General features: G+C 43.3%; 1 pseudogene; it reads left to right on the top strand.

The window, feature by feature from the left end:
- Positions 1 to 12775: 12775 nt before the first annotated feature.
- On the top strand, positions 12776 to 14959 carry LOC103711580 (annotated as a pseudogene).
- Positions 14960 to 15121: the final 162 nt, after the last annotated feature.

Genomic DNA, 15121 nt, shown 5'->3' with positions numbered 1-15121 from the left:
CCAAAATATTATCACGTGAGTTGCACATGCTTACCTTTCCTTGTCTTTTTTTTTTTTTCCTTTTTTTTTATAAGTTGTACAACAATCTGAATGGTGAAGGAGGGACCCTCTAGTATGTCCAGAGACTTCTCCAAAATGCTGCACAGCATAAGAAGTGATCAAGTCTGGAGCCCTATTCGCCTTCCGATATACATGCACTATCTGAAAGACGTTGTAGTCTCTCATCATTCGACGAATGTCACAGAGTAGAAGATTTTCATCCCTCTTTGCCCCTCCTTTCATATCCAGTCGATCACCATGGTCGAGTCCTCCTCGAGGATGATGTGTTCCGCCCTCAGCCTCCATCTCGCGTAGGAGATGTCTTCCCATGTTGTCTTGAGCTCCACCCCTATAGCTGTCAACCCATCAGTGCTTCGCCCGCCTGCAGCAATCATCTATAAGTCATGACCTCTAATCACAAAAGCTACACCTGCTCTGTCTCTATCACCGGTAGCATCATCATCGAAGTTCACCTTAAGATAGTCGGAAAGTGGGGGCTCCCAAAAAATAAGGATGAGCTTGGGCGTTGTATCAGCAGAGCATGAGTCTCTGATGTCCATGGCCATCCCAGATGAAGTCGTCGTAGTGGCCCTGGTAATCACAGCAGCCTGAAGAAAGACTCTCTCCACAACGCTCCTCAATGGCTTCTGCCTGTCTTTGAAGATTCGGGCATTCCTGTCTAACTATATGTGATATGCAAAGTAAGCATATGTGATCCCCCCACTCCATCGTCTTCGAGCTCTGCATGGCCTCCCTCATCTGGCGTAGGAGGTCATCAGGAGATCGGATGGCCAGAGGCCAGGGAAAGGCAGCCCTGCTCTAGATATGTATTGCTCGCAGACATCCAAGCAAAACATGCCTGATGGATTCCTCCACATCCAAACACCAACTACAACATGGAGTGATCCTGACACCTCTCCCCACTAACATGCTTATGGTAAGTAGACATCCCAATGCCACTTTCCATAGAAACAGAGCCACACAGGGATGAACGTGCATCCTCCAACCCATCTAATGTCCATCTGTGTAACAACCCAGGACTTCACCCAAAATGGCTAGCCGGAAGTTATTATTTGGGTTCCTTGATCCTGTATAAGTACCCAAGATCTACCCAGCGAATAACCAATGTGGGACTAAACACACGCCCGCACAGGTCCTCACATACTCCCCCCGTTCAAGCCCTAACGTCTTCGTCAGGCTAAGGATTCTCATCCATTCAAATCTAATCACAAATACCACGATCGGTCCGTGGTCAACCCCAATAGATCCGTGCTGCAGTGTCCCCTAGTCCACATAAGTTATAGGCCGGGTCCGCTCTTGTCACGACCCCCGCCCCGTTCCCGGCGGGCCGTCGCGACGGTCCTAGGGTGCGGGTAGGCATAAGGCCACCAGCCACCACGTAGAACCCTACTACCTATCAATCATCCATAAATTCTGAAAAATTTTGGCATGATGCATGCACAAAATGATCACCTTTCCTATGGTGACCTGTCAGGATTATCTCAATACATATAACACACTACCTGTCAGAGCAGTAATCACATAATCTGTCACATAATAAACCTGGACAATATATAGCAATACATTATCACAGGCACACAACTGATCTGCACACACATATATATATACATGCTTCCCAATCCATCCATGGTCAAACCCATATCCACAACAGGATCTATGACTGTAACTATACACTATATACAATAGAAGGTTTATAATACACCAAAAGGGTATAAACCTCTATCTACATTATACTATACTATACTATACTATGGAGCGGCACAGCTAGCAGGCAACCACTAATCTTGCTCTTCTCTATACAATACCTGCCCTGCAATCAAAAACACCAAACTGGGGAGTGAGTATATAAATACTCAGTGAGTGGAGTAGAGAGTACTATGCACATGAGACAAGATATAATTATGGCTCGAGGTAAAATCTCAAGATCAATAACAAGATGAACATGAACTCAACATAAAGAATATGGAGTAAATCATCAATATCACCACAATCAATATCAACTCATCTGAAGCATATATGGAATAATCAAGTCAACATATATGCTACTCATAAATATGTTCAACAGGTCATAGTACTGAATCATATAAATCAGGTGTCAATAGGCTGAATCATCAACAAGACAGCTATCGGGAGGTGGGTTTTACGCCCCAGGCGAACCAGCAACAACTCCCTACTGCCATATGCATATGCAGGATAAGACACCATACCGATAACATAAATGCTAGACAGCTATCGGGAGGTGGGTTTTACGCCCCAGGCGAACCAGCAACAACTCCCTACTGTCACATGCATATGCAGGATAAGACACCATACCGATAACATAAATGCTAGACAGCTGTCGGGAGGTGGGTTTTACGCCCCAGGCGAACCAGCAACAACTCCCTACTGTCACATGCATATGCAGGATAAGACACCATACCGATAACATAAATGCTAGACAGCTATCGGGAGGTGGGTTTTACGCCCCAGGCGAACCAGCAACAACTCCCTACTGTCACATGCATATGCAGGATAAGACACCATACCGATAACATAAATGCTAGACAGCTATCGGGAGGTGGGTTTTACGCCCCAGGCGAACCAGCAACAACTCCCTACTGTCACATGCATATGCAGGATAAGACACCACACTGATCATATAAATGCTGGCCAGTATCCAGAACAGAAATCCATCTCACATCTACATACTAAACGGCACCTCGCGGGAATTCTACATCCGCGGAAAGCCATACTGCACCTCGCGGGGTCTTACTATGCCCGGCGGCAAGCAGAATATAAGTCGTAGGACCGGCCGATCCTACGCCTAGGGCCGTGTCCCCCCTAGGAAGGGACTGGGCTCCGCCCACCCAGAAGGCTACTATGTGCACAAAGGCCGATGTTCAACCCCATCGACTATAGGTGTCCTGCAGATACTGCCAAGCCATGCATAAATGCCATAATGCACCCTCCCAATACTCTACTAAAAAGGAGCATAATCAAGACTACCACTCACTCGGCCACGACCCAATTATAACTAACATCAGGGTTGGGAGTGAGGAATCACGGGAGTACAATGCAACTCAATATACCATTAAAAGGCTCTACAAATCTTTGAAATGGAGGAAATGAAATCAATTTACAAAAGAAGTTATTTCACAATTTGGAACCAATTTAATTACTCATAAAAGAGTATAATCAAGCTACGACTCACAAGTCTTTATAATAGAGGAAATGAAATCAATTTACAAAAGAGATCATTTCACAATTCGGAATCAATTTGATTACTCATCAACCCCTCGTAATTCCTCTCAATGTTCCCTCAAATGCATGTACAGAATAATCAAGCATGGAGAATCAAGATTATAGAGGAATCTACTACAATATCAATCAATATGCTCAAGTGGAATCAATTCACACTTGGCGACATTCATGAAAATGAATTAAGGATGCTCATGGTGCAAAGTACATGACTCCCACTCACCTGTCAATCTGGCACAGCCCTGATACGCCTCCAAAAATCTACAGCTGGCAGTGGGGAACTTCTTCCTCTTGTTTCCTAGCTTCTTGCCCAACTGTGACATGCATTTACAATACATTTAGTCTTGTATCAAGGGCTATAATCTACGTGCCAATTATAATATAGGAAACTTTAATTGATTCAACTCCCCCGTTTCCTAAATCTTTTCTTTTCTTTCTCTTTTTCTTTTTCTATTAATTAACTCATCATTTATGTGTATTAGGGACTCCCTTGCACGAGTACAAGGTCTCCCTTAGCCTAATCTAGGCTTAATACCCTATTATGGCATGAAATCCCTTATTTTCCACCCGGATGAACAGTAACCCGAACTGACAGTGGGTTACTTCATCCCGGTTTTGATCTACTTTCAGGACTCCAAATTTGATGAAATTTTTACCTAACATTCTACACTCACAGAGGATTCCAAAGAGATAACATGCATCATCATCGGAGGCCGTTTGACCCCCTAAATAATTTGCCGAAGTTGGGACTTCGACACAGTTTTTCCGTAGTGCCGGAAAAATTTGTCAAAATCCGATTCTTCTTCTTTTAACCACCTCTACAACCCTTATCCGACCCCTCTAGACTATATCCACCCTTTGTATAGCCTAATGTCATCAAAAGACTAGATAGGGATGGATATTTACCTTTTTCTTTTTGGAAATCGAGGTCCTTGCGTAGAGGGGAAGGAGATCTACGTTTTTCCCTTCAGCTGGAAGTGCAACCGGGATCCCTTTCCTCCTTGAATCCCCTTCCTCTTCTTCTTTCTTCTTCTTCTTCTTCTCTTTTTCTTTCTTTCTTTCCTCTGTTTCACGCCTGAGAACCCCCTCCCTCTTTCTCTCGGTTTCACCAGCTCAAACCCTCCAATTAAATCACATCAAAACACTATTCACCCTTTGTTTAATATTATTAAATTCCCATTTTGCCCCTAACACTTCAACATATCTACAACTATGCCATTATCTTTTGATTCCTTCCAATTTTACCCCTTATATCAATTTTAAAGGACTATTCTATCCCTTTTTATATATAAAAAAAATTTGGGGTTATTACATCCTCCCCTCCTTATATAAAATTCGTCCTCGAATTTAAAAGAGTAAATTACCTGTCATAGCTGCATTCGATGTCTGTGCCTCCTGTGGATTTACCGTGAACACCTTTTCTTGCCCTCTGCCTACTGGAGCTGACAGTTGAGATGGTCCAGCACTCTGCTGTGATGTTTGTGCTTGACCTCTACCTCTGCCTACAGGCTCCCTACTACTAGGCCTGTCCATCTGCACAGAAGGATAGGATGCCAAAGGCACAAACTGCTGGGTGGCACCCTGCGGGCATTCTCTGACAAAATGACCCGGCTGTCCACATCTGTAGCACACTCCCTGACCCATTCTGCATCTGCCAGGGTGCTGCTTCCCACATATGCCACATACTGGCCATGATTGGAACCTAGATTCAGTTCTGGCCATAGTGACTGGAGGACGAGGTACTGATGGTAGAAAAGTATCTTGTGATTGACCTCTTTTCCTCCATTTCCTCTTACGTGGGACAGGTGGAGCTAAGCGTACAGACTGCTTCATCGGGCCCTCCGAGAGATCTACTCCCTCAGATCTATCTCTACTGCTTTGCCCTTTCCCCATACTCATTTTCCTCTGTTCTCTTTCAGCTCTTTCCTCTTTGTTTCTGGTCTCCCACTGTTTTGCTTTATCAATCAGCCTAGATAAGGTGGGGACCTCTACTGCCAGTACTGCATTATAAAGCGGGGAAATCAGACCCCGCCTGAATCTTTCTATCCTGGCAGCTTCAGTGGGGATGATGTAAGGAGCATACTTCCCCAATCTAGTGAACTCACGAGCGTACTCAGATACGCTCATTCCGGGCATCTGCTTCAGCCTCTCAAACTGAAGAGCCCGATTCTGCCTCTCAACCGGAGACAAAAACTCATCCATCACTGCTTGCCTGAACTCTTCCCAGGTTGGAGGATTCCTACTGTACAATTTGTCCTCCACTTGTCTCTGGTACCAGTCCCAAGCATCTTCCTTCATTGTAAGCCCTACAAGTTCTATAGCTCTTGCATCAGAACAGGGCAGTCTCCGTATCATCTTTTCAGTCTCCTCCAGAAATCTCTGAGGATCTTCACCTTCTTCCCCCTTAAACTCCGGGGTTCTGAGCCTAAGAAATTCCTGTACAGTAATCCCCTCATCATCTAGAGCCCGCCTGGCCAAACTTCTTGGCACAGGTACAGGAGGTGGGATGGATACTACTGACGGGGCAGGAGATTTCCCCCGAGCAATCTGCTCCCTCAGAGCCTGATTCTCCGCCAGTAACTGTTCCATCAATGCATCTCTACTTCCTACATCTCCTTGATCATCAACCCTCCGTCTATCAGCAGGACGAGATTTTTCTCTTTGGGGCTCGATGTATGCGGAACCCGCATCCAATACTATATCCGACTCCATCCTCTTTCCAGGACGAGCAGGTCCTCTCCTTGGAGGTATTTATTATATATCTACATACTGAGTCACTACACACTGAGTCATAAAATGCTTTACTAAATTGTAAATGACCCAGCAAATAGCATAAAAAAAATCCTATGCTCCATAGTATAATCCTATACTTAATCCTGACTCATCCTATTGCTCTGACAGGACTCTTCTTAACCTTTGCTCTGATACCAAGCTTTGTCACGACCCCCGCCCCGTTCCCGGCGGGCCGTCGCGACGGTCCTAGGGTGCGGGTAGGCATAAGGCCACCAGCCACCACGTAGAACCCTACTACCTATCAATCATCCATAAATTCTGAAAAATTTTGGCATGATGCATGCACAAAATGATCACCTTTCCTATGGTGACCTGTCAGGATTATCTCAATACATATAACACACTACCTGTCAGAGCAGTAATCACATAATCTGTCACATAATAAACCTGGACAATATATAGCAATACATTATCACAGGCACACAACTGATCTGCACACACATATATATATACATGCTTCCCAATCCATCCATGGTCAAACCCATATCCACAACAGGATCTATGACTGTAACTATACACTATATACAATAGAAGGTTTATAATACACCAAAAGGGTATAAACCTCTATCTACATTATACTATACTATACTATACTATGGAGCGGCACAGCTAGCAGGCAACCACTAATCTTGCTCTTCTCTATACAATACCTGCCCTGCAATCAAAAACACCAAACTGGGGAGTGAGTATATAAATACTCAGTGAGTGGAGTAGAGAGTACTATGCACATGAGACAAGATATAATTATGGCTCGAGGTAAAATCTCAAGATCAATAACAAGATGAACATGAACTCAACATAAAGAATATGGAGTAAATCATCAATATCACCACAATCAATATCAACTCATCTGAAGCATATATGGAATAATCAAGTCAACATATATGCTACTCATAAATATGTTCAACAGGTCATAGTACTGAATCATATAAATCAGGTGTCAATAGGCTGAATCATCAACAAGACAGCTATCGGGAGGTGGGTTTTACGCCCCAGGCGAACCAGCAACAACTCCCTACTGCCATATGCATATGCAGGATAAGACACCATACCGATAACATAAATGCTAGACAGCTATCGGGAGGTGGGTTTTACGCCCCAGGCGAACCAGCAACAACTCCCTACTGTCACATGCATATGCAGGATAAGACACCATACCGATAACATAAATGCTAGACAGCTGTCGGGAGGTGGGTTTTACGCCCCAGGCGAACCAGCAACAACTCCCTACTGTCACATGCATATGCAGGATAAGACACCATACCGATAACATAAATGCTAGACAGCTATCGGGAGGTGGGTTTTACGCCCCAGGCGAACCAGCAACAACTCCCTACTGTCACATGCATATGCAGGATAAGACACCATACCGATAACATAAATGCTAGACAGCTATCGGGAGGTGGGTTTTACGCCCCAGGCGAACCAGCAACAACTCCCTACTGTCACATGCATATGCAGGATAAGACACCACACTGATCATATAAATGCTGGCCAGTATCCAGAACAGAAATCCATCTCACATCTACATACTAAACGGCACCTCGCGGGAATTCTACATCCGCGGAAAGCCATACTGCACCTCGCGGGGTCTTACTATGCCCGGCGGCAAGCAGAATATAAGTCGTAGGACCGGCCGATCCTACGCCTAGGGCCGTGTCCCCCCCTAGGAAGGGACTGGGCTCCGCCCACCCAGAAGGCTACTATGTGCACAAAGGCCGATGTTCAACCCCATCGACTATAGGTGTCCTGCAGATACTGCCAAGCCATGCATAAATGCCATAATGCACCCTCCCAATACTCTACTAAAAAGGAGCATAATCAAGACTACCACTCACTCGGCCACGACCCAATTATAACTAACATCAGGGTTGGGAGTGAGGAATCACGGGAGTACAATGCAACTCAATATACCATTAAAAGGCTCTACAAATCTTTGAAATGGAGGAAATGAAATCAATTTACAAAAGAAGTTATTTCACAATTTGGAACCAATTTAATTACTCATAAAAGAGTATAATCAAGCTACGACTCACAAGTCTTTATAATAGAGGAAATGAAATCAATTTACAAAAGAGATCATTTCACAATTCGGAATCAATTTGATTACTCATCAACCCCTCGTAATTCCTCTCAATGTTCCCTCAAATGCATGTACAGAATAATCAAGCATGGAGAATCAAGATTATAGAGGAATCTACTACAATATCAATCAATATGCTCAAGTGGAATCAATTCACACTTGGCGACATTCATGAAAATGAATTAAGGATGCTCATGGTGCAAAGTACATGACTCCCACTCACCTGTCAATCTGGCACAGCCCTGATACGCCTCCAAAAATCTACAGCTGGCAGTGGGGAACTTCTTCCTCTTGTTTCCTAGCTTCTTGCCCAACTGTGACATGCATTTACAATACATTTAGTCTTGTATCAAGGGCTATAATCTACGTGCCAATTATAATATAGGAAACTTTAATTGATTCAACTCCCCCGTTTCCTAAATCTTTTCTTTTCTTTCTCTTTTTCTTTTTCTATTAATTAACTCATCATTTATGTGTATTAGGGACTCCCTTGCACGAGTACAAGGTCTCCCTTAGCCTAATCTAGGCTTAATACCCTATTATGGCATGAAATCCCTTATTTTCCACCCGGATGAACAGTAACCCGAACTGACAGTGGGTTACTTCATCCCGGTTTTGATCTACTTTCAGGACTCCAAATTTGATGAAATTTTTACCTAACATTCTACACTCACAGAGGATTCCAAAGAGATAACATGCATCATCATCGGAGGCCGTTTGACCCCCTAAATAATTTGCCGAAGTTGGGACTTCGACACAGTTTTTCCGTAGTGCCGGAAAAATTTGTCAAAATCCGATTCTTCTTCTTTTAACCACCTCTACAACCCTTATCCGACCCCTCTAGACTATATCCACCCTTTGTATAGCCTAATGTCATCAAAAGACTAGATAGGGATGGATATTTACCTTTTTCTTTTTGGAAATCGAGGTCCTTGCGTAGAGGGGAAGGAGATCTACGTTTTTCCCTTCAGCTGGAAGTGCAACCGGGATCCCTTTCCTCCTTGAATCCCCTTCCTCTTCTTCTTTCTTCTTCTTCTTCTTCTCTTTTTCTTTCTTTCTTTCCTCTGTTTCACGCCTGAGAACCCCCTCCCTCTTTCTCTCGGTTTCACCAGCTCAAACCCTCCAATTAAATCACATCAAAACACTATTCACCCTTTGTTTAATATTATTAAATTCCCATTTTGCCCCTAACACTTCAACATATCTACAACTATGCCATTATCTTTTGATTCCTTCCAATTTTACCCCTTATATCAATTTTAAAGGACTATTCTATCCCTTTTTATATATAAAAAAAATTTGGGGTTATTACAGCTCTGATACCATTTGTAACGACCCAGGACCTCACCCAAAATGGCTAGCCGGAAGTTATTATTTGGGTTCCTTGATCCTGTATAAGTACCCAAGATCTACCCAGCGAATAACCGATGTGGGACTAAACACACGCCCGCACAGGTCCTCACAATCTGCCTAGCAGCAACCCCTCCCATCACCTCCAATAAGTTTGTGGCACGCACCATGGATTTGCCTGTTGTTGCCTAGATCAAACTGTCCAACACCTCCCCCGTGGGCAACAGAATGGCTAGAACCCTCTCAACCAGCTGCTCCCCAAAGACCTCCCTAATCTGGGACTCATGCCACCTGCTCTGACTCGAGATAATCAGATTGCTGACTCTGCAGCCCTCTAACCTCACTGAATTGACTAGGATCGGTACTCGACAAAGTGGCCGCTCAAATATCTAGCTATCCTCCAGGACACCAATGGACCGCCCATCATTAACTGCCCACCTGACCGCAGCGAGCATCATCGGTAAATAAGAACAGATCTCTCACCAAATGAAGGAGTATCAATGCTCGGCCTGAAAATCTGCCACCACTGTGTGCACTCCATACTTGGCTCTCGGTAGGGCACTCCAAAGGCTATCAGGTTCTAGTATATATTTAGTCGCGTGTCTCGCCACCAAAGACTGGATCCCCAGGCCACCCTGACTAACTAGCTAGCAGACCACTTTCCATGCCATCAAGTGAATGCCCCTTCTACCCTCTTGTTTGCCCCAAATAAAGTTCATCAACTGCTACTCCAGAGACCTCAAAAGCAATACCGGCACAATGGTGTTCGCTAACAAATAGACCGAGATCAAGCTAAGAACCGACCGCACCAAGGTCACCCTGCCCATCATCGACAGTGCTCCCATCTGCCACCCTCAAGCCTACATCTGATGTTGAGCTCAACATCAGCACCATCACCATCTCGAAGGCATCAACCCATAATGGGAACTCCTAAGTACTTCATAGTGTCCTCCTGCTCTCCCACTCCTAGTATCTCCTTGATAGATGCCTTCACCTGCGGCCTGATCTTGGGGCTAAAGCTGATCGCAGACTTAGCCAGGTTAACCCGCTGACCTATTGCTGCACAATACTCTCCCAAAATCCTCCGTACAGCCCTCCCAGCATGCCTCGTGGCCCATGTCAGAAGCAAACAATCATCAACAAATAGTAGATGTGATATCTGAGTAGACGCCGCCCCCGGGCTGTAGGCCTCTAGGGCCTGGGTCTCTGCAGCATGCCGAAGAGCTTTGGTCAGCGCATCTGCGCACAGGATGAAGAATAGTGGAGAGAGTGGACACCCTTGCCGCAGCCCGACAAAAGACTCAAGTGTATAGGCAAGTCGTTAACTAATATGGCGAAGAAAGGAAACCTAACGGACATATTACCCAACCAATCCGGTCCTCATGAAATCCAAAACTCACCAACGAGCACTGCAAAAAAATTCTAGCACACCCTATCATAGGCCCTCTCCATGTCCAGTTTGATTCTCATGAGGTTCCTCCGCTCGGGGCTTTTTGGAGATCATGCATAAACTCCTAGGCTATAAGAATATTGTTGGAGTTGCTCCAACCCTCAACGAAGGCTCCTTCCTCCGGGCTGATGAGTCTTGGTAGGATGCATCTCAATCTGGCCACTAGTACATTCATCGTGGCTTTGTACAGGGTAGTACACAGACTAATAGGTCGATAGTGATCTGGCTCTATGGCATCTTATCTCTTCAGAATCAGGATGACAAACGTCCTCTTCTAGTTTGTCGGCATCACAGCTGTGCTAAAGAACTGTTGAATGGCCTCAGCCATATCCCATCTGATCAGTGGCCAGTACCTCCTAAAGAAGATAGGGAAAAAACCATCTAGCCTCAAGGCTTTATCCTCAGCTAAAGACCCAAATGCCTACCTTTCTATAATACCGATATTTACAAAAAGTGGTATAAAAGTGCCAAACTGCCAATGTTAGTTCAAACTTAGTTAACATGAGTAGTTTTCACAAAAAAACCCACTAGGGAAGAAATATCTCACGGAAGTTTATTTATAATAGGGGGACTAAAACATCATCAATACGCATGTAAATTTTTAATAATATTAACACTGGTAAGGGTTTTCGTGCAAAGGTTTTCTGTTTTTTTGTTGGGAAAGCGCCGTATAAGCCATAAGTCCGAACTAGTCCCCGAACATCGCCCACCGGAAGTAATATTACACATAAAACCCTGTGGACAACGAATATCTCACAGAAGTTCATCCGTTATAGGTGCTTGTGACTGAATTTCAACTAGCCCCTGCATCGGGGTTGCCGGGAGTAGTTAAAAATATGCCAAAAGCTTATTCACAACTCCCTACCGAAGATAAATATTTCATTTGAACTTCACTATGTGAAATACTTGCACTTCTCTCTTATTTATAATCTCAAGGAAAACTTTGGAAGTTTGACCAGGATCACGAGAAAGGAGGTTTATTTTTTTTTTTTTTACATATATTCTTTTCAATGCATTCCGTGATCCAATCCTTTCTGTTTTGCTTGTTGCTTATCTATTTATCTGTATGTTCTTGTTTTTTTCCGTTTGGAAAGCTTTCCTGCTCGCAGCTCTACTAATGCAATTGTTGTATCTTTACGGTTCACATCATCTTTTTATATTTTGGTCACTGGGCAGAGAGTGAAAGGCCCGTGTGGTTTTCATGCATACCATGTTCATATTAGCCTAAACCCTTTGGAGGTTGTTTACAAGAAATCACTGCTTGTGTTACGTGTTAGCTTCATGGTTTTTGAATACCTTTTAAATCCCAACTGCACAATTATGTTACTTTTTTGGTAAACAATTTGTTACATTTTTGCTAAAATGCTTGCAGAATAGATGGGACAAAATGGTAGAGCACTAGCTTCTTTAAAGTTAATCTAGCAAATCCGTAGATTCATAGAAGAATGGAGACCAAATTTAAATTTGTAAATTATTGTTTACTTAATCGCAAGAAGATCTTTTCAATTGAACTTGTCATGTGATCCTGATAATAATATTGCTTTCAGAGTAGCTGGAAAGAGTAGTGGTAGCTTGGCTTATGCTTGTAAGCATAGCAACATCTCATCTAACGCTAATATATGTACTATTTTCTATTCATAACGCCATTCTTGGATAGCTTGGATAAAGATATAACGGTCCCAGCCGATTTGCCAAGATGTAAATTATTGTAAGTGTTGTTGATGGATATATAGGTCAACAATATGATCTTTATCTCGTTGGTAATGCCAATTTGCAATTGGGGCCTCTAATTCTTTTCACAAATGGGTGAGAAAGAAATATTCTCTCATTAAGTTTTTTCTTATAAGCATATTGTCATTACGTTAACCCATGTTGGTATGAGTTCTTTTAGCTGGGGAGTGTTAGGACGACCTCTACTTAAGTCCCGGGAAACTGAGTTCCGCACAAACACAAACCTGATCCCATGCCACTCCAGTAACAATTCACACCTCTAGGTATACTGTTAATATATATCTATTCCAAGTCCTGAAAAAGAAATAAAAAGACGCAAGAAGAAGAAGATGATGATGAAGAAGAGAGCACTAACCTCAGAGAGGGATGGTAAACTTAATTCGTAGAAGCTCAGTTGCCAATCCTGCAGAGCGTAGTAGAGATGGCCGGCCTCCGACACCTGCTCGTCGAGATCGAGCCCGGCACAGTCATGAGCTTCTGGGTGCCCAAGCACCACATCAAGAAGGAGACCACCACCCCCAACCCCACCAAAGAAGTTGAAAGCAACCACAGCACCAATAACAAGAAGAAGATGCCCAAGAAACCGAAGCCTGCCCTGGTGCTGGTCCATGGATTTGGCGAAGGGCCTCGTTACATGGCAGTTCCAAATCCCAGCACTAACTAGGGACCGCTCGGTGTACATCCCCGACCTCCTCTCCTTTGGAGGATCCACTACCGATCGCGGTGAACGCTCGCCGGAGTTCCAGGCGGAGTGCTTGGCGGCGGCACTAGGAAAGCTCGGGGTGGAGCAGTGCGGCATGGTGGGGTTCAGCTATGGCGGCGTGATTGCATTCAAGATGCATGGCGGAGGCCCGGCCGGAGCTGGTGCAGTCTCTGGTGGTGTCGGGTTCCGTCATTACGATGACTGAATCGATCAACGAGGCTGCGCGCGCTTAAGGCGGTCGGTGTCTCTACCTCGTCGGACCTCCTCCTGCCGGAGACGGTGGAGAGGCTTAAGGCCCTCCTGTCCATCGCCACCTATAAGGAGCTATGGTTTCCAAACCGGCTCCATAAGGACTATCTCAAGGTCACTGGACTTGGTTGTAACTCTTTAGATGTTAGTTTATGAGACAATGTCCTGAGAATTATTGCTGCTGGTGTCTGGCTTGTTTTCAGCTGATGTTTAACAATAGGAAAGAGAGAGAAGAGCAGATGGAGGGGCTGATCATTAGCAACAAGGACATCAAGATCCCTATATTTTCACAGGTACAAGAATTAAAAAAAAAAAAATTGAGATAATTAAAACAAGCTTGCCATTGGGGGAGTGCAGAAAATTTTAATGTTCTGGGGCTTCAAGGTCTGAATTACCTTTATATTTTTTTCGAGCTTTTATAAATTATACTTCTACAATTTATAAGCAGTTGTTTTTGGAGCTTGCAGCTTTTTTTTTTTGTCTTTGTGTTTCTTAGATTGCGCGCTACTAACGTATTTTCATAAAACTGTATTCTTCGTTTGTTCTTCAACGCCCATAGGTTAGACTACCGGGGGCCAAATGTATTGTTAAATATCATAGCTAGCTTGTAAATATAAAAGATTGCTAATTAATCTCAAGTATTTATCTAGAAAACCATTCGTGTTACCAATTTACAAAATTGTAGCTCTGTATTTATAGTGAGCAATAATAGTAATAAATGTTTTATGAAATATATCTCAACCAAGTTTTTTTTATTTTAATTTTTTTTAATGAAAGGGAGGGTTGAGCCAACTCGGGCATAATTGAGGACATGAAAAGCCCAAGCACTTTTACATGACTCCTTTTACATAATTTACTTAAAATTAGTAATCATGAAAGGACTCATGGTCTATTGGCTACTTTGGCTCATACAACAAGATAGTTGTTCCTTTATATATCAAGAACAAATGGCGTTAATATGTTACTATATATGCCATTTATGCAGGCCTCTCCACACCTGCAGTACATGGTGATACTAACATATATTTTACAGCAAAGGATTTTCTAAAGAGAAAAAATATTTATAGCAATATATTAAGAATGTCTAGGTCTAGATTTAGTTATAAAATAGAAAAGGCAATTTAAAGTGAAGGCTTATAGCTAATTAAGGCAACTAATGAGATATTCATATTTTTTCTTTTTTGCCATTTTTTATAAAAAGCATCTAAATTAACATTAATTTTGGGTGCAGAGAATATTGTTACTTTGGGGTCAAAATGACAAGATATTCAACATAAAGCATGCAAAGAAGATGAAAGAGTAAGTTCTCTCTCTCTATATATATAAAATATGCCTTTCTTTTCGGTTAGATCTTCCTCAGCCCTTGGTGGACCTGGATTTTACTAATTGTTCCCCGACATTTTCTTCTTATACTATCAATACAGCACAAGGTAAACTCTTAGCCAACCCGAAGAACAAATCAAGG

Source organism: Phoenix dactylifera, chromosome 15, assembly GCF_009389715.1.
Source record: "Phoenix dactylifera cultivar Barhee BC4 chromosome 15, palm_55x_up_171113_PBpolish2nd_filt_p, whole genome shotgun sequence".
In the NCBI taxonomy this organism is placed as follows: domain Eukaryota; kingdom Viridiplantae; phylum Streptophyta; class Magnoliopsida; order Arecales; family Arecaceae; genus Phoenix; species Phoenix dactylifera.
The sequence above is the reverse complement of the archived record's forward strand: the minus strand, read 5'-3'. Positions and strand labels throughout refer to the sequence as shown.